Source organism: Paralichthys olivaceus, chromosome 21, assembly GCF_024713975.1.
Source record: "Paralichthys olivaceus isolate ysfri-2021 chromosome 21, ASM2471397v2, whole genome shotgun sequence".
NCBI lineage: Eukaryota > Metazoa > Chordata > Actinopteri > Pleuronectiformes > Paralichthyidae > Paralichthys > Paralichthys olivaceus.
The window spans coordinates 10,782,781-10,804,556 of record NC_091113.1 but is presented as its reverse complement, the minus strand read 5'-3'; the positions used below and the strand labels follow the sequence as shown (position 1 = coordinate 10,804,556).

Genomic DNA, 21,776 nt, shown 5'->3' with positions numbered 1-21,776 from the left:
GAGAGGTGATGATGTAAACACTGTACAGACAGCTGAGGGTGAATTTTTCCTTTTAGGACCTCACATTTAGCTGTCGGGCCAGGGTTGTGCCTCAGACATGGGCCGGCTCCATTATCACAAAGCAGCAATGATCTTGACCTCATGCGAAGCTAAATTTCATATCCAACTCATTCCCTTCTGCAAAGAACCTGTGATGCAAACTCACAGAGTTTATATATAGTCCGTCTTTCATCAGCCTGCTATTCCCCGATGCATTCCCAGCAGCTAAATGGAAAATGTGGACCAGCTCTGTGCTCATTCACACATGTGGACTTATTAGCATTGCCGGTGGCTAGTTTTTCTATTATTGCACGTGTCTTTTTCTAATGTTGTAAAGTTCACTCTATCACTGAAATGTTCCAGAGTTTAATGACCAAAGGTTACTCCCTTCTCTGCCTGTTTTCCACAGCATGTTTCTAAGGATGAGGCCAGTCTCATGGGATAGTCATGTTTTGTCTTCATGACAGCTATGTCACTCAGCCCTCTCTGCAGTGACCCCTGCACAGCAAAGGATGCTGGGAAATAATGAGCACTTTTATCCCGGTCAGGATGACAAAGATGGGGAGGATGAGGAGGAGGAAGAGGAGCAGGGAAGAGAAAACACTAACGGGGAAGATGGACGTGACACGGAGAATGGAGGGTTAGAGGGTCTGGAGGAGGAGGAAATGACGAGAGGACGACAATCCTGGGAAGGGAAAGGTGGCGAGGTGGTGAAACCAGCTGCCATAGTGATCGGCAGACAGAGAGCAGACAGGCCGCTGAGGCTGGGCCACCGAGGAATCGGTTACATGTCAAATCAAGCTCTGTTACACCATCAAGCTGCCAATAAGCAGCAGCAGCATCCTTTCAATGCAGCCAATCAGCAGCCTCACCACCCAGGTCTGAACGCACTGCAGAAGAGACGAGCTCTCATGGAGCGCAGCATGACCACGATGGCTCCTCTAGAGGACACGTTCCTCACAATGATGGTGTTTCGTGTTGGAATTCCAGACATCAAACAAACAGTAGGTGCATGTCCTCCCTATGACCAAATGCAATGCAAAAACACTCAAGGCATATAGACACATACACATGACAATCTCAGGTCCTTTTAGACTTAACAGATTTTAAATCCACAAAGCAAAAAAGTAAAGAACTCTAAAACATTGTTGTGCAGTTCAAATCTTGTACAAGTACAATCAAATCAAAATCCAACGTTTAAAGGTCTTTGTAAAACAGTTCTCCTTCAGGGCACCACTTCTTTGCAAAGACGTCCATGGAGGTGTCTCTGATATTATTGCCTCAGAACTGAAAGCTTCACATGAAAAAACATTGAAAAAGGTAATACACATATACAGTGTAGATATCAGACTAATTCACAGCATCAAGGCAATAACCCTGAGTGATTGTAATGTTATATGGACATATCTAAACTTATTATTTTAGTGATGCATTGGTTTTCATTTGGATTTTTTTGTAAACTCAGGAATTCTATTTTTTAGAAATACAAGATGGATTTGTGCTAATGAAAAAAATTGTTAACAGAGATAAGAGCACAACCTTGGTCACCTTATTCTCTAAGTGAGGCCTCAGGCTCTTGGTTGCTGTGTTCATCATATGTTTTTCAACGCCTTCCTTCCCTTTGTTTTTAAACCTTCTGTCCCTCTAATGGACGCTAAAATGATTCACAACTGTTTCCACTCCAAACCCAGTTCATTTTGCAGCTCTAAATGAAAACATTATTCAGTTTTATAGCTGCAGTGTTGACTCCACATCTGTTTGAAATTAGTTTCTGAAAAGTACTTGGGGGGTACGCCATGCATACATTGTTGTGCATTAGCCAAATAGTGTGCACGACTGTACGAGCACGTCTCTTGTTTCAAAGCCTTTTTCACTCCAGTAGTCCCACAAGCCCAGGGATATGTCCCTGAAGGAAAAATACAGCGCTCGGGTTGCGTAACCTGTGAGGCCAGACGTACATTATTCCGTCAACACCACCATGTTTCGGTCATGTATGGTCATAATTCGTTTCCAAAACTGAAGTTGGCATCAATTCACACTTACAGCTGCTTTCAGCTGAGCGGTGGCGGCAGGTGAGAATTGGCCAGCCCACACATCCAGGTGAGAATGGGTACCCAACTTCAAACCCCCCCCCCGCAGAATCTTCCCTTCTGCATTTTCAACTCCCTGACCATGCTGACTGCTCTACATGTCAGCTAATCTGCCCTCAATGTAACAGTAATTGCTAATTATCTAATAGGTTTTTAATGAGTTTGGGGAGAGTGAGTTGCTCTGGAATATATGGAAGGCATCTGTGTTGCTCATTGGGCTCCGTCAGCCGCAGGCGTCGGGGTTCAGCTCAGCACACCGCTGACAAACATTCAGCACCTCATTCTGTGGACCGGAAATATTATTGAGTCAAATTAAAGGGAAACGTCAAGAGGGAAGGACATGTTGGGAGAGAGTTAAAGAGGGTGAGAGTGGAGACAGATGCTAGGAAGAGCAAGTTGGGAGCAAATTAACAAAGTGGGAGATTTACAGTGCACGTTAATACAAAACGTTATAAGAAGTGTTGGCAGAAAGATCTCAGGAAACCCTTAATTGTATAAAAGAGAATGATGGCTAGAGGAGTTTCACTGTAATACACAGCATATATTACATTAGACATCTCTCTCAGGGATTAGGCACTCTCTGTCTTACACACACACACACACAGACACACACGTTCTTTACAACTCAGTTATATATGGTCATGTGGTTTACCTCCCAGGGACCACCAAGACATTGCTACGGCAACGGGTGCCTGCCTCCACTAATGAACCGGTTGCCATGCCAATAGAGTTGGCTACACTATCAAACTGTGCAAACTATTGAGGGGGGCGGGGGCTCGAGGGGAGCAGAGGGACATGGAAGTGTGCTGAGCTGTGCAATTTTACTTACAGTGCTCTGAAATGGAACCTTAGCATTGATGTGTACATCTCATAGAGACTCCTCAGCCCCGTTGTTAAGACCCACTCCAGCTCTGTCCTGCAGCTCCAGACTCTAATAAGAAAAGGAAAAAGATTGTCTTCCTGTGGAAATGGAATAATATGAGTGAATGGGCAGCGCACAAATCACCGTGAAATCTGGTTAGGCATGCACATAATACAGCCATGGCATTTTTTCTCACACACACACACACACACACACAAACAACAGTACGAGGCAAAGAGGGTTTTCTCTCCAAACAGTGACATACAATATTTATCCCAGTATAGAATCGTTCTTCATTCAGGGTAAAAGAGAAATGATGGTGTGTAAATAAGTCAGAGTTAGACCCCAGTGTCGGCACAGACTATAAGGAAAGCATATAAGTCATCTCTCCACTGATGTGGCAGGTGATCAATTATTAACAAGTAATGCATTCATATTCTGCACACAGCACACTCTCATGCATTCATCACTCACCAGCTGATGTTAAAACCGTCATTCTACATTATTAATCCATAATAATAAAGTGCAACAACATATTACTTATTGAGGCACATAAATATATACATGCACATGTTTACACAGACAAACTTGGCCATTAAAAAAAGCTGTTGTCGTAATGATAAAAACTTCTGCTGTTGGAGACAGAAACAGTCTGATTTTCTTTCTGAGATCAGAGAGGGAGAAAGAGATCAAAACAAGACAGAGGGAGGCTGATGAAGCCTGGCACCTCTGCTAGTAAGCTAGCAAGTATTCAGACCTGTTACTTCAATAAAAGTAGCAGCTCGAAAAAAAACATACATCTCTGCAAATAATAAGAATCCAGAGACAATCTGAGAATTAGGTTGAATTATTCTCCACAGATGATATTATGTAATAAGTCACATCTTGAAGAAGTCAGAAAAAGACTACAGACATGACCTAAAGGTTATAAATCTAAATAAATGATCATATGGTAGGAATGACGTCTTCATGATGTCAGATTATGACGTCATGTAGTAAAGTAATGCATTAACTATTGCAACCAACAAGGCTCATGATCTAAAGCTCATTTACATCAACCAATCATGCATCATTGTTTGGAATAAATTATGTCATGATGACGTCAGTATCCCTGAAGAACTAATCACCTGCAAGCAGTCATGTGGCAGCGTTTCCCATGGTTCTTTAAACCTGCTGCAAATGGTGCTGCTGCTAATCTGTCATTATCACCTCGAGGAAAATCAAAAGAGATATTATTGCACTTGGATGGTTTTATATAACTGTTACTATTACATCTGTTGTATCAATTATTGCTGAAATATGCAATTGAATTCATCTTGCACCTCCCTGCCTCTGCACTATAGAACCACCTTTTTCTGCTTTTGTTTTCTTCCTCAGAGGAATCAATCATTTAGATTTCCTGCGTGGCCTCCAGAAAGCTATAATTCTTCTAAACCATTAAAATTTCTGGCTTCTGTCAGAGGTGTCTCCAGTTTGACCAGGACTGCACGGTGTGGAGCGCCAAGCAGCAGATCGTCTTATCTCTCAGCGAGTCGCTGTGGGACGTCTACAACTATGGCCTCTTCCAGCCAGCTGGAGACGGACGGGATGCCAAGTTCCTGGAGGAGGAGCGGGCCCTGCGAGACTACTCCCAGTCCTTTGAGAAAGGCGTGCCTTACCTGGAGGTATGGGGATGGAACGGGTGGGAAAGTTGTTAAATTATATACTTAAGATATTTTATTTCCTAATATGAAATATTAGTGGGGGTCTAAAGTTTGTCACATTTAAACCAAATATAACCAACTCAAAAAAATCATTCTATAAAATATTCAGTGTATTGTTTACTACTGTGCATCATCTAAAAACAAAAAATAATACGCTTGTTGATTTGATAACATTCGTTATGTAACACTGATATTATTTTTCTTCACTGTTTGGGATGTGGGTTGTTGGAGGGATCAGTGAGACGTTTCATGCTGTGATTTGATTATCTCACAGCGCCCCCTGCTGGTCCAGCTGCTGTAAATGTTGAGTGCTGCTGGGTGGGGCTGAAACCGTATATCCTTGCTCTCAGGGTTTGGCATCAAACCACAGTGTTTGCATTCTTGACAAGGTTCCAGATGAGGACATGTGTGTGTTCTGATGAGGCCTCGTAACTGGATTCCACTCCACAGCAGAATGTATCTCGCAGCGCAAGGAGTGGATGTATTTATAACACCAGTAATGCCGTTTTTATAAAGCCAGCTCAGTGCACATTCACTGGGCGAGTGGTTTCTCCACACTGTTAGTTCTTAGTGTGTACCACAACATACCAATGAACACGTTAAACTTATTTCATTCCGATACACACGTTTATTTCCTTTATCCTGACAGAGCTGATGCTGCAAAAACGCTGCCGCTCTGAGGTGCAGTGTGTGCTTCAGTTCAGCAGTAACTTAGTTCTCTCCTCTCACCTCCCAGCTCCTCTGCAGTTTACTGGTTTGTCATCACACTGCAGTAAAGATGTGGAGATCCCACATGCAGATAGGTGGTTTTCATTGACACCTAGTATTTAGAAAGGAGGAGAAGGTAAACTCACCTGACCTCAGTTGAAGTATGGTTCTCTAGACAGTTGTTTAGGCCAGTGTTTTAAGTGGGTGGTCACCAGATATGGAGAAGGGGTCTTAAGATGACAGCTAGAATTTAAAAACAGCATATTTGATCCATGATTGTTACTAAAAATTAAAACTGCAAATAAGAAAATATGTTATTAGAGATTGTGACTAAGTAACAACATCCGTTGCATTGAGATCAATTGACAGCAACACAGGAAGAATTGCGACATGTACAAGTCATTGATTTGTTTTGTTTTTTCCAAATCGCTATCCCTTTGTCTCTATATTGTCTCTGACACCGTTATTCTCAGGGTCATCTGAATCTAAAACTTTTAGATAGCCACTGATGTAACACCACATATATGAAAACACTCTGCTGCCTGTAAATGAAACAATCAGCAAAAAAATCAAATATTGAAACAAATACACCATATGCCTGTAGTGATTATATTTTAATACTATGCAGTTTGATATTTGCTGTTATTAAAAGAGAACTGCTCTAGGTGCTAGTTTGTAAAAAAGTATTTAATCATTATTCGAATGAATGATCAACATTAACTCTCTTTTACTGTGTTGGTCTTTTTTGCTTCCATGCACCCAATTTATATTTTTATATCGACATTTCGGGAAACAGTTTAGAGTACAGCCGCAATTAACAAGAGAAACAATGCTATTTGTTTTAAAGACGCATTTTTTAAAATGAAAAGTTGAGAATTATTTGCTCTAAAACTAATCCCCAGCCTGACTTCTGTTCTTTTAAGAAAAGACAATGTTTATATTCTTTAACACCATCTGAACCACAGAGTTACAGCACAATGATCTCTTCTCTTATTTTCCTCTTTTTACACCTTCACTGATAAACTGTGTTGCAGATGGATTATTCACAGTTTCCACACAGATCTTTTTCTACTCCTCAGTTTAGGTACAAAACCAGAGTTTATAAACAGACCAACCTGGATGAAAAGGCTCTTGGAAAGCTCAGCACAAAGGTATTTCTTCTTTTCTCTATGAGACATTACTGCTGTAAACCTTTCATTTCCTCTAACTGGCATCCATCTCCTTCCTCTGCACAACTCCCAGGCCAGTCTGAAGAAGTTCCTGGATTATATTCAGACTGGGGCAACGGAGAAAATAGCAAAAGTCCTTGAAAAAGGTCTTGATCCAAATTTTCATGACCCTGACACCGGAGGTGAGTTTGTCACATAACGTTTTGTACAACATCTCACTATGGATTCATAATAGAAAGATTTATTCTTTGCTTTCAAATGAATTAGGTTGTGATATTGAGTGATTTCGAATACCATGAGAATATCCCAGGATGGTTTTTCACCTTTCTACCTGCCATCCCTCCTTAACCCCTATCACTCCTCCATTGGTCAGAGACCCCGCTGTCGGTGGCGGTGCAGTCTGGTCTGCCAGTGGAGGGCATCAAGGTGCTGGTTCAGGGCGGTGCTCATTTGGACTTTAGAAGCAGAGACGGCTTGACACCAGTGCATAAAGCTGCGAGGGCTCAAAATCACGCTGGGCTGCTGGTAAGGACTGATTTCAAGCTATTTAATATATATTCAACTGACGTATATATCAGTAAAACTTTGTGATTGTGTTGGTCAGCATCATCATGAGGACTAGAATAAGACCCCACTATATACAGCAATCATCTTTTCATTTCCTACTGTGTCCCATTACAGAAAGAACACACACATACACACACACACACACACACACACACACACACACACACACACACACACACACACACACACACACACACTGAACAAAGTTATAAGTTCTCTCTCCTCCTCTTGCCAGGCTCTCTTGTCCCTAGGAGCGTCTCCTGACTACAAAGACCGCTGTGGCCTGACCCCGCTGTACCACACTGTGCTGACAGGGGGCGACACGTCCTGCTGTGAGACCTTGCTCTACTACAGAGCGAGGCTGGGGACAAGGGATGAGAATGGCTGGGACGAGTCCCATCAGGTAATGGACATATCTATCTGTCTGTCTGTGTCTATCTATCTATCTGTCTTTTTGTCTCTGTCTGTCTCACTCATCATCTTTATCTCTCTCTATCTCTCTCTTTATCTCTATCTTGCTTACTCTATGTCCCTCTATCTCTCTGTCTCTCTCCATATTTTATATATTTTATCTATATTATATATATATCCCCTCTACCATCTCTCCACCGTCCTGTCTGTCCTTGTATTGTCACATTAAACATCTTTGGTCTTTGTGTTTCTTCATGTAAACTTGAGCAATGCACCAATGTTTCTTATCGCTGTCGTTCACGTCGTGCCACCCTCAGTTTCTTTCTCAGCATTTTCTCACACCCCTATCCTCTTGGCCTTCCTCACCCGTCTCTCCATTCCCTCTGTCTCCTCCCCTCCCTCTCTCTGTCCATAGCACAGGGATGAAGAGGAGTTTGGAATGGAAGAAATACATAAGGTACCCTTCATCCCACCATCTCTCCATCCATATCAGCCTCTCACTGAGATTCATGATATGATTAAAAAATGTCACTAAACAGTCGTGGATGAGATGACCACATAGTTTCCCTAACTGTTCAAATCTTTCTTATCTTGAGCTGAGTCCAGTTCAGAAAGAGCATTGTATTATTATCTCTTTCTTACTGTAGATATGGGTGCATTGCCTCCACCATGTCTCTGTGACATTATGGTAAATTTGCGTTTCTGCTGAGAGCCGGTTGTCATGGTATTTTATTTTGGTTTTCTTTCTTTACTTTGTACGTATGATGTGATATTTTAGTCCCTGCAGAGGGATATGAGGAAACCTCTCAGGCTGCTGATCGCTAGTTTCTGTTGTTTGAATGTTTTTTGTTTCCTTTCTTTTCCTCCATGGTAAGTGGCTCTGACCTGTTTTTCCTGTAAGAGTAATTATGGATCTAAATGTGGATGCAAGAGACAATATGTCCTTGTCTTTCTCTTATCTCCTTTACAAAATCTTTTTTTTTCTTTTCCTCTCTTTATCTCCCTAATTCTCTTGGACTATACTGCCCTATGTAACCCCCACCCACCTTCCTCCTTCCATACTTAATAACAATGATAATTTGTGGATATTTCTATCACACCCTTGACATTACAGGCCTGCCAGAATGGCTTTGCCCAGCACTTGGAGCATCTGCTGTTTTATGGGGCAGACACCACTTCTCAAAATGCCTCAGGGAACACTGCACTTCACATTTCTGCCCTGTACAACAAGGCGAGTATAGAAATAGATCCCTTATATTAAACTATCATTACCATAATAATTACTGCTGTTTCTTCTAAGTGTGCTAACCAATCACTTTCCCTCTGTGAATTATCAGGAGAGCTGTGTCCGCGTTCTTCTGTACCGGGGAGCAAACAGGGAGGCAAAGAACAAACATGGTCAGACCCCCTTTCAGGTAAATGTTTTCACGATTATTATTATTATTACTGAGAATACAGTTTGGAATTTTAATCAAATTGGCAAACTGATGTTTTAATTTAAGTGCTTTTGACCAACTCTCCTGTTGTAGAGAGAGGCCACGTTAACTATATACTTTATTTAGTTTTCTCTGTTTGCAGCTAGCTGTAATGTCTGGTCACTTTGAACTCGGGGAAATCATCAAAAACCACAAAGATACTGACGTAGGTAAGAATTCAAGCCAGAATTCCTCTTCTGAAGGAGCTATTAAATATTGAAATCTTTAAAAATCCCAGCACTTGCCTCCCCCCCCCCTTTATGATCTCCTTTTTCCCCTTAATGATCTACCTTGTTTCTCCCTCCATTTCATCCTGTCACATCCTCCCTGCTCCCCTTCCTCACCTCTGACCCCTCACTGTAAACCTCACCGTCACACCTCCATGTCCAGTGCCCTTTTTGGAATCGCCAAAGTATGTTCCCAAAAGAAAAGACAGCGCCCACACACTACCACTCCCCTCGCTCCATTCCCACCACCTACTGCGTGCTAACAGTGATAACACCATGACCCAGTCTGACCCTCTGGCCCTCCCCAACAAGGCTGCAACCAATCCCAACCCGGGACAGGTACTGAAGACCATTAGATTCATGGTCACCCACTGATTGCTCTTAGATATGATTACTGACAATGCATCGCTTCTCAGGCTCTTACAGTAACGATAGATCAGCTTTTGACACTCTGTCATTTATGGGTGTGTTTCTGCAGGGCCAGCGCAGGGCCTCCATAGGCATGAGAAGCTCCAGCAGCCCTAGAACTCGTACCCGCTCCCCATCCAGAGGGAGAGGAGGCCAAAGTGACACGGAGGAGAGGCACCGGCAGCCGCGAGGTAGACAAGGGTAAGTAAGCCGTGGGGAGAGGACAGGTCGTTTTCAGACAGGAACTCCACACAATGGGGTCTGGACTTTCTCCAGAGTTTGCCTTTCACACATGACCAATTCAGCAGGAGATTCTCCGGTCAGACACTTTCACAACCATACAGAAATGTCCAGAGCATTCAGGTGAGAGGTGGTGCAGCAGGTGGAGATCTGTTGTGTGATAGAAATGTTCTCAACACGCCCACTCGCTCGCAATGAATCCTCCGGAAGATCTCCTGCTGTTTTCTCACATTGGGACATTCTCCAGACTTTTTAACTAGAGAGCTGGCAGGAAAGCAGCTAATGGCTCAAGAGATAGAGCGGATCCTCCACTAACTAGAGGGTCGGCAGTTTCATCCCAGTCTCCTCCTTTCCGCTTGCCAAGTGTCGTTGGGCAAGATATTACACCCCAACTTACCCCTGATGTCTGGGCCGGCAGAGTGTGATGGAGAAAGTGCTGCACATAATTGCACTGAATGAAAGTGTGAACTGTACAGTAAAGCACTTTGAGTGGTCATCAAAACTAGAAAAGTGCTGTATAAATACCGACCATTTAATGTTTTGTCAACATAAAGAGAGGGAACATGGTGGGATCTTTCTCAACCAGGTCTTATGAGGACATCCACTAACAGGGCGTCGCTAATTTCCAGTTACCCTCAGCTGTATGCAGAGAAATTACTATTTGTGTCTCAGCTGCATGGTTATGCACTATTTTTAACTGCTAGTTACATATTTTAGGTGTGGTGTCAGTGGACGTTGTTGTTCTGTGAGGCAACAGAAATGTAGAGATATACATCCGCCTGAAAAAAAAGACCTGAGTCTGTACTTGCAGCACAAAGCATAATGTTGGTACTTTCTACATACCTGATATGCACCAAATGCCAGACTCTCAGTAAATACACGACTGCAGCATGCTCGCTCCCTGTTGCTGAGACTGATGAGTAAGACTCAACATGCTTGACAAGCTGCATGTCATCCCTCTTTGTCTTGCTTGTGTTTTCCACAGTGTGTGACAAGGTCTAATCTGACAGTTTTCTCTCTTGTTCTCCCTCCATAGAGCGACCTCAGCGGGCAGCGGGGGAGGTCACATAAAGCGTATGTACAGTGCGGTGCCAGGGCGGATGTATGTGGCCACACGTGCCCACTCTGCTGGTGGAGACAGGGAGCTCTCACTCAGCAAAGGGGATAAAGTTAAAGGTGAGATGGAGCCAAATCAACAAATGGTGAAATATGAGGGAACTCATCTCCACAAGATGTAAACAGAATTGTGATCATATTGTTATTGTAGGAGCCATATATTTGATTTTTACTTTTCAGTGTATATTCCTCCTGAGCAGCCTTGGCCTCCGACATATACCCCATATGTTGGAGGCCGAGGCTGGCCAGAGGAAATCTAAGTTATTGCCAGTAACCACTGGTGCTGCTCACGTAGAGAAGTAAACAGTTTTTGATTGTATTCATTCAACACAGTTGTTTAAAGTCTTTCAGGAAAAGTTATTGGAAGTGACGGATGCAACAAATTATGGACAGACTATGACATAGAGATAATAAATGCATTATGTTTTAAATCATCATAAAACTTTATCCTCTCAACACACACACACACACACAGACACACAGACACACACACACACACACACAGACACACACACACAGACACACACACAGACACACACACACACACACACAAACAACATACCAATAAGCTTGATAAATCAAAGTTATTTAGGTTCTCTGGTTATGAAATACGACTCCAGTAGCAGCACACACACTTTCGTGAAGTAGATATCTTCTTGCCCCTACTGTTCCCCGACGGCTAAGACCAAGGCTGTCTCAAGCTGTTCGAACTACTGGCATACCTCAGCCACAATTTTAAAGAGTGTGTGCGAGACAGGCAAGAGACAGGAGAGGATGAGGGACGTCTCTGAAAGACGGACACTATGGTGGTTTTCAGGGTTTAGTTTCAGCAAAGCTCAGTTTTCTAGATTCCCACTCACGAGCAGTCGCTGGTAACTGGGGGCTGCCAATATTTGATTAAAGGGTGTTTACTTTTTCAAATACATATAAATTTTAAGACGTAGCGAGGTCAAACGATTGACTCTGCATAATCACTGGGCCTGCAAGGTCCAAGATGGTTTGAAACACTATGTTGTGATTCATGTTCAGCCCATAAATGCAGATTTGTTTTTATAAATGTGGCAATAAATGTAATAAATTTAAGTGTACAGTATCTCTTTAAGCTTTTTATCAGTCACGACAGTTCACACAACCATGCAAGAGTTGTCTATTTTACTTACTAAACGTTTCCTAATTTGGTGAAATTTTACAAAAGTGCAGCTGCAGTGCAGATTGATAAACTCTGTAAAACATCAACCAGGAGAAGACGTACATGAGGGAAGAGAGGATAGCAAACAAGAGAAATGAGAAGAACCAGCATCCAGTCATCACAAAGCAATACGTGTTCCGGGGCCTCTCAGTGGATCGTACAACGTTATTATAAAACAGGTTAATAAAGACAAACTAGGAGAGTTGGAAGAAAGACGTATAACAGTGAGAGAGTAAGAGACACAGGATGTACTTCCCAGATTATATTCTATTCATCTAACTTTGTCCTTTATCTGTTTATCTGTCTGTGTATCTGCCTCAGTATTAAGTGTGGGAGAGGGGGGATACTGGGAGGGAACAGTGAAAGGTCGCACTGGCTGGTTTCCCTCAGACTGTGTGGAAGAGGTGGCGGCTCTCACCAGAGACAATCGATCAGGTAAGATGGATCCAGTGGGAGCGTCATGTCATGATGTTATTCTAAAATATGAATCTCTTCATGGCAAATGTATGAGCGGTTTTATAAAATCCTTTCTGTTTTGTGGTAATATTCTGAGATAAGCTGTAGCTGACCAACAGTTTGAGTCTTGTTTATTAAATAAAAGAAATCATTTAGTGACATATTTGTGATTGCTCTCATATTGTTTACGATATCAAGAGATGGGTTAAGATGTATAGTATTTGTTTAAATAGCTCATAGATTGGTGAAGGGACGCACAGGAAAATGGGTTACATACTCCCTCAGGCTGGCATTATCCTTTAAGTCACTGTAACACCCAGCATGTCACACTCATGTTTACCAGCAGGCATTTTATCACAGCAGACAGTGGCACATGTACAGCTCAGGCATTCCATTTTCTCATATTGTCACAGCTGTATCCTTCACGCAGCAAGAAAACCATATGTCACAACGTTTACAGACACAAAAACAAGGTGTAAATACATTGGATTCACTTGAGGCCTGTGCTGAAAACACGGCACTCCTATAAAAAGATGGAGACGTGTCATAACGGAAGGTAAAGTTTGAATCCAGCATATGCTTTGCCTCCGTGTGTCTTGCAGAGACGCGTAGTGAGAAAGCCAAGAGGAAGCTTTTCCGAAACGTCACTGTTGGAGCTTACGACGGCACTGACGGCCCCAGGTAAGGACAGTTTTGATACGAGGCTTTCAACCTGGTGTAGGGGACAAGGAAGAAAATCTTGAAAAAGTGCTAGTAAAGTGTAAATGTGGAGGTGATTGTGTTTGTCTCCTCTGTTGTGTTTAGAATTGTCCACAATGTGATCCAATGTATTTTGTGACAGCCAAAACCCTGAACCGTTACATCCATCCATCCATCCATCCATACATCCTTCCATCCTTCTATTACCTATATCGCTCATCCTTGGGTCCCTGGGAGGGGTGGAGCCAGTCCTATAGCTGACATTGGGCGAAAGGTGGGGTACAACGTGTACAGATCACCAGTGCTTTGCACGGTTGACGTAAAGAGACAAACAACCATTCACGCTCACATCCACACAAATGTAAAGTCTCCAGTTAACCTAACAGCAATCTGCATGTCTTTGGACTGTGGGAGATGGCCGGAGAAACCAGAGAATGATTTGACAGCCACATCAGTTGAGAGTTTAGACAAATATCATAATAAAAAAACAGGATAAACCTGATTGGCTGCAGCCACTGATGTAGATTGTTAGTGTGGGCAGCAACTGAGCTGTGAGCTAAGATTGTGAGGCCTCAAGGTGATTGAAGTAGATGACACACAGTTGTTTTGTGGGTATGAGGAGCTGTGTGTATGTGTGTGTTGTGTGTTCATGTGTGTTCATGTGTGGACACTCGTTTCACTTGCTTTCATGTCTTCCTCTGCGCTCTATGCATCTGATTTGAGCTGATCATGAAAAGCGCCCGTTCTCTATTGTTTTGCTTTGTGAGCATGTCGCTGCAGAAAGCATTAACAGACAGCAGCCATGTCATTTGCGGCTCTTCCCCCCCTTTTGGCTCCACCAGACAAACACACTTGTCACTTCCATTCATTTTCCTCCCTCTCCTCTCCTCTCTTGTCATGTCGCTTGTTTACACTGAGCACAATAATGGCTTAATGAAAGGTTGGGATGGGGTTCTCTCCTCAATGACATCCGTCGAAAGCCGCAGCTCAGCCCAGCCCAGGGCAGGTGCTGTTGCATATTATGCATGCTTGTCCGAGTGTTAATGTGCATGCATCTTTTCATGTACATACATCACTCTCCTGATGAGTCATGTGGAGGCTGAAGCAGCAGGCACTGGTTATATCCCATGGCTACTGAGAAGGACTTTGCAGTTGCCACCCGAGGGTTTTTCAGCCTCTCACATGCTGTCACTGGCATTACCCTTGAGCTGAGCAGCTCTCACTGTCATTCAGAAAAGGAATTTGCCTTAATGCAGCTGCGCTTGCCTTCTAAATGGAAATAGTGGCCACTGGGGTTGTATTACCTGTGTTAAGTTGGCAGAGCGTAATTGCAGCACTGTGGTGAAGTGGTGCTCAATTAAGAGCAAGGTGATCTGGTGCATGTTCCCTCGCTGCAGCTCGGCATTTGGGAGAATGTCAATTACTATTTCAGAGAGAGACAGAGAGCGGCAGAGTGTTTGTTAGCCTGTGTGGTGATGACAGATCTGCTTTAGAGAAGAGGAGGGGGCGAGATGAAAGTTAGCCAGTGTGTGTGTCTCTGTGTGTGTGTGTGTGAGAGAGAGAGAGAGAGTAAATCCTGGGTGGAAATCAGCTGTTAGTATATCTGATACACCAGTCAGTGGATGTGCTCTCTCTCTCTCTCGCCTTACATCTATACCCATCCCCCGCATCCCCACCCCTCAAATTCATCTCCCTATCTCCCCAATGTTGCAACCAAACCTTCTCCCTGTCGTCCACCATCACACACACACTACACAGTACATGTCCCCCCTGTTGTGATAACCGCTGGTCTTCCCTGTCTCTCTCTTGCACTCTCTTCTCCTTTAGCATTGTCTTCCCCTTGTCTGATGCATGCAGGGTGCACAGCAGCACATTCTCTCCATCCTCTCTCGTTCCCCACCTCTCTCCTCCACTCTCGCGGCTCTCTTCAGCTGAGCTCTCGCTGGAAGACCGTGAGGAGGAGGGAGGCTGGGAGGAGAGAGGAGGGAGGTGGTGGAGAGCGCGCGAGATAGAGGAGGGGGGGACATGGCAATGGGGGGATGCGGAGAGAGAGATTTCTCTCTCTCCCTCTCTTCTTCGTGGCCGTCACTGGGCCCCAGAAACAGGAGCGTGTGGTTCATTTACAGGTAGCGGCTGTTTCCTCATTCATTGGCTGGCTATGGATGTGAGGAGAGGACAATGGAGAGAGGGGAGAGGTAGATGATGCTATTGAGAGGCCGTGCCTTTTCAAAGACAGACTAATAAGCTATCTATTCTGTGCGTGCGTGTGTCTCTTGAGTGTCTGTCTTAATTCTGTATTTTTTCCTTGTGCGTGTGAATATCTGAGGGACGGAAGTGGCTATTGAATGGAGACTCTGCAGCATGTTTATTTCTGTGTCTTCCTCCGGTGTGTTTCTGAGTGTGTGTGTGTGTGTGTCAGTGCGTGAAAGAGAGCACATATTGATGCATTTCAGTCAGACAGTGTGGGTGTATTTCATTCTCTTTGAGTCATGATTTCTTTAAGCAGATATTTTTCATTCACCAGGACTTCCCATTTATCGCTGTTGCTTTAAAAATGCTGCTGTCACATCCCATATTTTTTCATATATGTGTGTCATTAAAAATGTGAGGTATTTTGACTGTACAGAAGGATGTATGTGAATGAATCAAGTGGTAAGAGTGCAGTTTGTCAGTTCCTTTTGAGGTACCTGTCATTTCTGTGCATGTGTGTGTGTGTGTGTGTGTGTGTGTGTGCGTGTGTCCGCATGCATTTGCAATTACATTTGTGTGTGCATGGGATTGTATGCAGTGAATAACATCTATATCTGGTTTTCCAGTGTATACGTCATAGTGCTTGATTGCTGTGGGAGTATGTCTCCTGTACGTACAGTATGTGTGTGTATGCGCCCTTCATCTGTCTCTCCATCCACACTAACATCTGTCACTTGAGGTGTCTGGGTATTGTCCCCACATAACCAGTCTCTCTTCATGTGCGTTCAGCAGGTGAATGGTTAAAAAGTTGCCTTTTTTCTCAGTAATTGTAGCTAGAAGAGAGGATGACTCAGTAGGGTACATAATAACTCTGTTCTCTAGTAGGCTTACAGCTCCATTGCAGCCAGCTCAGAGCGAGCGGCTCCTACCAGCCAACAGAGATTAAACAGGCACGTTTGTGCTTTTTTATGTTTCTAATTGGCCACAGTGATTAATGTGGTGACAGAGGAGCACTTTCATGTATACTAAGTAACCCAGGTGAATTACTGCAAACCAGCAACTTGGAACCACCTGCCATGTTTCCCCCTTATAGAAGTGGATGGATCCGTCCACCCACTCGATGTTACTTTGATCCTCAGAAAGGGAAAGCATGATGGAGGACAGGGTGAGAGAAAAAGGAATGAGGTGTGAGGAGCAGATGGCTGGAAGGCGGCTGTGCGTTGGCGAAACAGTAACATTGATGGAGAACACACAAGGGATGGACCTCAGTAGGGGAAACTAGCGATCATCTGTTCAGTGCTAAAGTTGCGGCTTGGTGTCGAAGTCTGGATGTTCAGGCCTGTAGGCCAAGGCTCGTGACTCCGCTGTAGCTCGGTGACTCCACAACCAAACTTTGTTTATTGATGTTCTGTTGCATTAAATACTCAAGAACTCACTGCTGCTGTACTGTAAGAGACAGTGCAGAATAATTTTTCACTGTTATTATGTTATTTTAGCATCAGTATATGCGTTGGTCAAGTTTCAGAAGTGGTGAGGCAAAATGAAGTTGGAGTGATGGTGTATGCTGCCAGAAACCCCAAAACGAAACAACACATTGGTAATTTTAAACGATACTTTGATTTATGTTTTACTAAGTGGTTTCATGGCCGAGTTACCCTGACGAGAGGCTGCCAGGCTGCAAATCAAATCATTGTGTTTACATTGGGTTTAGAAACATTAAGGTTCAATTTAGTGCCACAGTTTTGGTTTTCGGATCAGCTGACTCAAACAGAGGAGGCGGAATTTGTGTGTGTGGACTCAAGGAGTAAGAGCGATGCCTGACACATTTCAAGCAATGCTATGTAATTGAGCAACAGCTCCCCCTGCAGGCACATGTGGTGGTTAATTCTGTTGGCCTCCGTGTCTGAGCAAGAAGTGGTTTTCCTGTTGAAAAAATCCTGTCAGTGTTTTGCCTGGAGCTCTGCGTAGTACAACTCACTGAACTGAAACACAACTGAACAGTGGATATTACCCATGATCCCTAGAAGAGCTGCTCTTGTAACAAATACGTCAATCTCTGTTTAGAATCCCTTCATAGTTTGAAAGTTTTATCGTTGTGTATTGGAGATAGACCCTGGTGTTACGTGACTTCTGAGTGTTTTTATCTGATCTTCACTTTGGCACTTTGACTATCAGTCAGTTCCGCACTTCTCACAGGAGATCCTATCTGCTCACCAAAGTTACATAGAGCAAGAACGGACATGAGGAGCAGGAATGAAATTGGCTCCATTCTCCCCTTTACAAGTCATCAAAAATAATTTCTGCTATTTTACATTTAAAAAGTTGCACAGTGTTGTTTTGATTCCAACTTCTTATTTATAAGAGGAAGGGATAAAAACAGACTGTCCATTGGAAATTACGTCCTTGAGTATATCCTGGGTTTTTTGCTGCACTGTTTTGCCAGTCAAGCTTTCACTGCATATAAAGGCAACTCTTTGACCAGGCCACTTGTCCTGTTCACTCGTTCAGCCCTTCTAGGAAATCAAATCCTCTGATTTGATTTCAGTTGGAGTGTCAATTCGAGTTACGCTGATGAGCACAAGCTAACACAGAAATGAGCTGCCCAGGAAAATAAATATCTGAAATTCCTGTTAAATCATACAGCTCTGCTCAAGCCCCCGGCTCTCCAACAGAACCAGGTTGAATTGACATTGTTAGAAAGTCGAGTCCAGAAATGAGTCATGAGAGGTGGCTGTGTGCGGAGTCCATTTAAACAGTCCTGTATTAGAGGAAGGGTTGTAAAGCAGCTTGGCCAAAAGTCACAGTCATGGTATTAGAATAATGAAGGAGTTTGCAGGGCCAGGCGATACACTACTCCAACTGTCTCGTAACAAGATTGCATCACAAATGTCAGTGATCGCCGTTTCTGGCCTGCTCTCAGTTTTCAGACTTTGAGCGAGAGGAGCTGTTTGTGGCGGGAGAATAGAGCCCTGTCCCACTTGTTCTTGTACATAAATTGACGTGTCATGTAGGACTGGTATTGATGCGCTGGAGTCAGTAAAGCAGTATCCTTGCAAAAGCTGCCAGGGGCGGTTAGAGCTAATGCGGCGATTTAGGTGAATTTGGAAGTTTCCATTATCAGTGATGTGTATGTGCACATTTTTCTAATGTGCTGTGGCCCAGTGCTCGTCAGCTGTAGCTGGATTAGTCCATTGTATGGAACATCATCTCATGTACACTTCCGCCCATTGTGACAATAACTGTATCCCTGCCATTGACCATTTTTGTGCACCAGCGCTTTTTGTGACATTCTCAAGCCAACCTATATTTGCTGCAGTATGATTTCATGTTATGCAGTATAGCTGTTGAATAAATGCTTTATTTGCATGACGATACAGTTTTTCATTTGCTATAGAAGTCATATAGCTCTCTTCCTCTCCAATTCTCTCTCCTTTTCTCCCTGTCTCACTACATGTTGTACCCCCTCTCTTCTCCTCCCTCTTTCCTCCCTCTAAGTGACTACATCATTAAGGAAAAGACAGTGCTCCTACAGAAGAAAGACAATGAGGGCTTTGGCTTTGTGCTTAGAGGAGCCAAAGGTGAGCTTCTTTATCAACATTCACCGCATTCCTCTGCCTTTAAAGATTTCTCACTCTCACCTGCTCGATTTCTTCCTCTGTAATCTCTCGATGCCTCTCTCATTTTCAAACTCATGTTCTCGTTATCTGTGTCCACTCATTCTCATCATTTTTGTCTTATCCTCCCCAGCTCAGACTCCCATAGAGGAGTTCACTCCAACACCGGCGTTTCCCGCGCTGCAGTACCTGGAGTCAGTCGATGAAGGGGGTGTGGCGTGGAGGGCGGGCCTGAGGATGGGGGATTTCCTCATCGAGGTAACAACAGGATGCATTTTGGACTGAAACCCACTTAGAACTTTTTCTGATGGTTTGAGTTTTAGTAACAACACTAACACTAACTTTTTTTAAAAATGTTACTGCTGCACCTTCAGGATAATTCACAAATCATACAGGAAGAGTTGTATGGTGAAGCAAAAGCTGGCCTACACATTTTCCAACTCACAGAGCTTTGATGGGTGATTATGCAACAAGCTACAGTATGCACCATACCACATTTAGAGTGTGATGTTCAGGACACATATTAAAAAATCATATCACCCGTGCTTTCTCCACTGACGCGTTCTGAATGTAACATGTTATGTTATGCAGCTATGTTCCTTTAAGAGGGTCAAAAGTGGGCACATGAAAAAAACTGTGTTAACAACACTAACCCTTTTAGGATGCACTGAACCAAAGATTGCAGAGTCGAATAATTAAATATTGAAATCTTCATGGTGGGTGTGTTTCTATACCCCTATAGTTAATACCAGTTTATTGGTTGGAGTGATTTTGGTGGTATTTTTTCAGACTGTAGGTTTTATCCTGTTTCAAAATATAAAAACATATCCTTTATGTAGTGTATTTCAGTTGAGTTTGTGAGGAACTGCTATATTTCTTATTGCTTTTCCTCTCTGACAAAGCAACAGCAGTTGACGCAGCAACTTTCGACCCTTTTGTACCTGTAAAAGTCCCCGCACGTTGCCTTGAAAAGTCGGTTCTAAAAATGGCAATGGTGAAACCTCTATTAAATCTGACACATACAGCTAATTGGTATTCAACCAAATATGACTCACTTATGTAGCTGCCCGAGCCTTTGTAATGTAGACACTGTCTGAATTGCTGGTGCACCCGTCCAAAGCTAAACTAAGTTGTAAATTTCATGAGTTTATGCCAAATATGAACCACTGGTCACAAGTTGACCCTTAATGACATGACATGTAGTGTCTCTGTTATTTTGTCCACCCCTTATAACAAGATTTTTAATTTAAATGGAAATGAAAGAAATACACCAGCTCATTCTGCAACCTTCAGTCGTTCTGTGTCTCTGTTTCTGTCAGGTCAACGGCCAAAATGTGGTGAAGGTTGGCCACCGGCAGGTGGTCAACATGATCCGACAGGGCGGCAACAGCCTCATGGTCAAAGTTGTGATGGTCGCTCGGAACCCTGAGCTGGAGGATACCAACCGGAAGAGGGGTAGGGGGGGTCAGACTTTCCTCATATGATGTCATATGTTTCTGATATGACGATAAAGCTGATACCATGTTTACTTCACCCTAAAAGCCTTTTGCTGTGAGGTTGTCTTTGACCGCATGTTTACACAAGAATTCTAAACATTAAGTTTGCATTTGGCTGGCTTCCCTTGGCAGCTCCACAGCAGACGAAGAGACTGACTCCTCCTGCCATTGCCCTGCGCTCCAAGTCGATGACATCAGAGCTGGAAGACATGGGTAAGATGACATAGGAGAGTGAAGACAGAAAGCAACATATAAAAAGGAGCATAAAACAGGAAAGAACATATGAGAAAGAGATCAAATTTATGTCCCCCTCAGTTTTATACTTTTTCTTTTTTGTGAAGGGGGGCACAGTAAAAAAGCTTGTTTTTGGTTGGTTAGTTGCTTCTCTGCAGGATGACAGTACTATGGCACTATTAGGGAAACACAGCATTAAATATTTACAGAGTTGATGCAGAAAGCCAAGAGAATGATGTGTGGGTGCATTTTCATTTTTTCATTAGCAGTAGTTTGATGAGGAAGTAGTCATTTGATTCAATGGCACTATTAATAATACCTGGTGATAATTAAACAATAAAGTTACGAAATATAAAAGCAATTACACGTTGTTAAATGCCACTTGCCTGATGCCATCAATCACCAATTGCTTTGCTTTTCCCCCCTCTGAACCACATGTGCTGCATACAGTGGACAAAGGTGGGAGAATCATAGATTTGTGTGCTCTTATTATCATTTCTGTCCTCATCACCTTCCCTCTCATCACATCAGCGTTCACACCATCACATGTGTCTGAGTATGTATTTCATCCTTTCATCTGCTTTATACACATGCAGAGTAATTCTAGTCACACCTAATTTCTGTTTCCCAAATTATGCATGCTACAGCGGCCTCTCCATGGAAAAAGAAAGCAGGTGAGTATCAGCCTTTATCGCTGCCCCCATCAGCCCCTGAGCTTTAATTAAAAGTCAGCCTGTTTGATGCTACCTTCTCCTCCTCTTTTTTTCAGATTACGAGTCCTCTCAGGGTCCTGATAAGAAGAGGACAGTCTATCAGATGGCACTAAGTAAGGAATCACTCTTTCCGCTCTTGTCATACTGTAGCACGGTGTTTTTATACCTTG

General features: G+C 43.2%; 1 pseudogene; it reads left to right on the top strand.

Annotated features, from left to right (window-relative positions):
* Positions 1 to 508: 508 nt before the first annotated feature.
* The window catches only part of LOC109627140 (SH3 and multiple ankyrin repeat domains protein 1-like), a 28,729-nt pseudogene continuing 7,461 nt past the window's right edge, over positions 509 to 21,776 (top strand).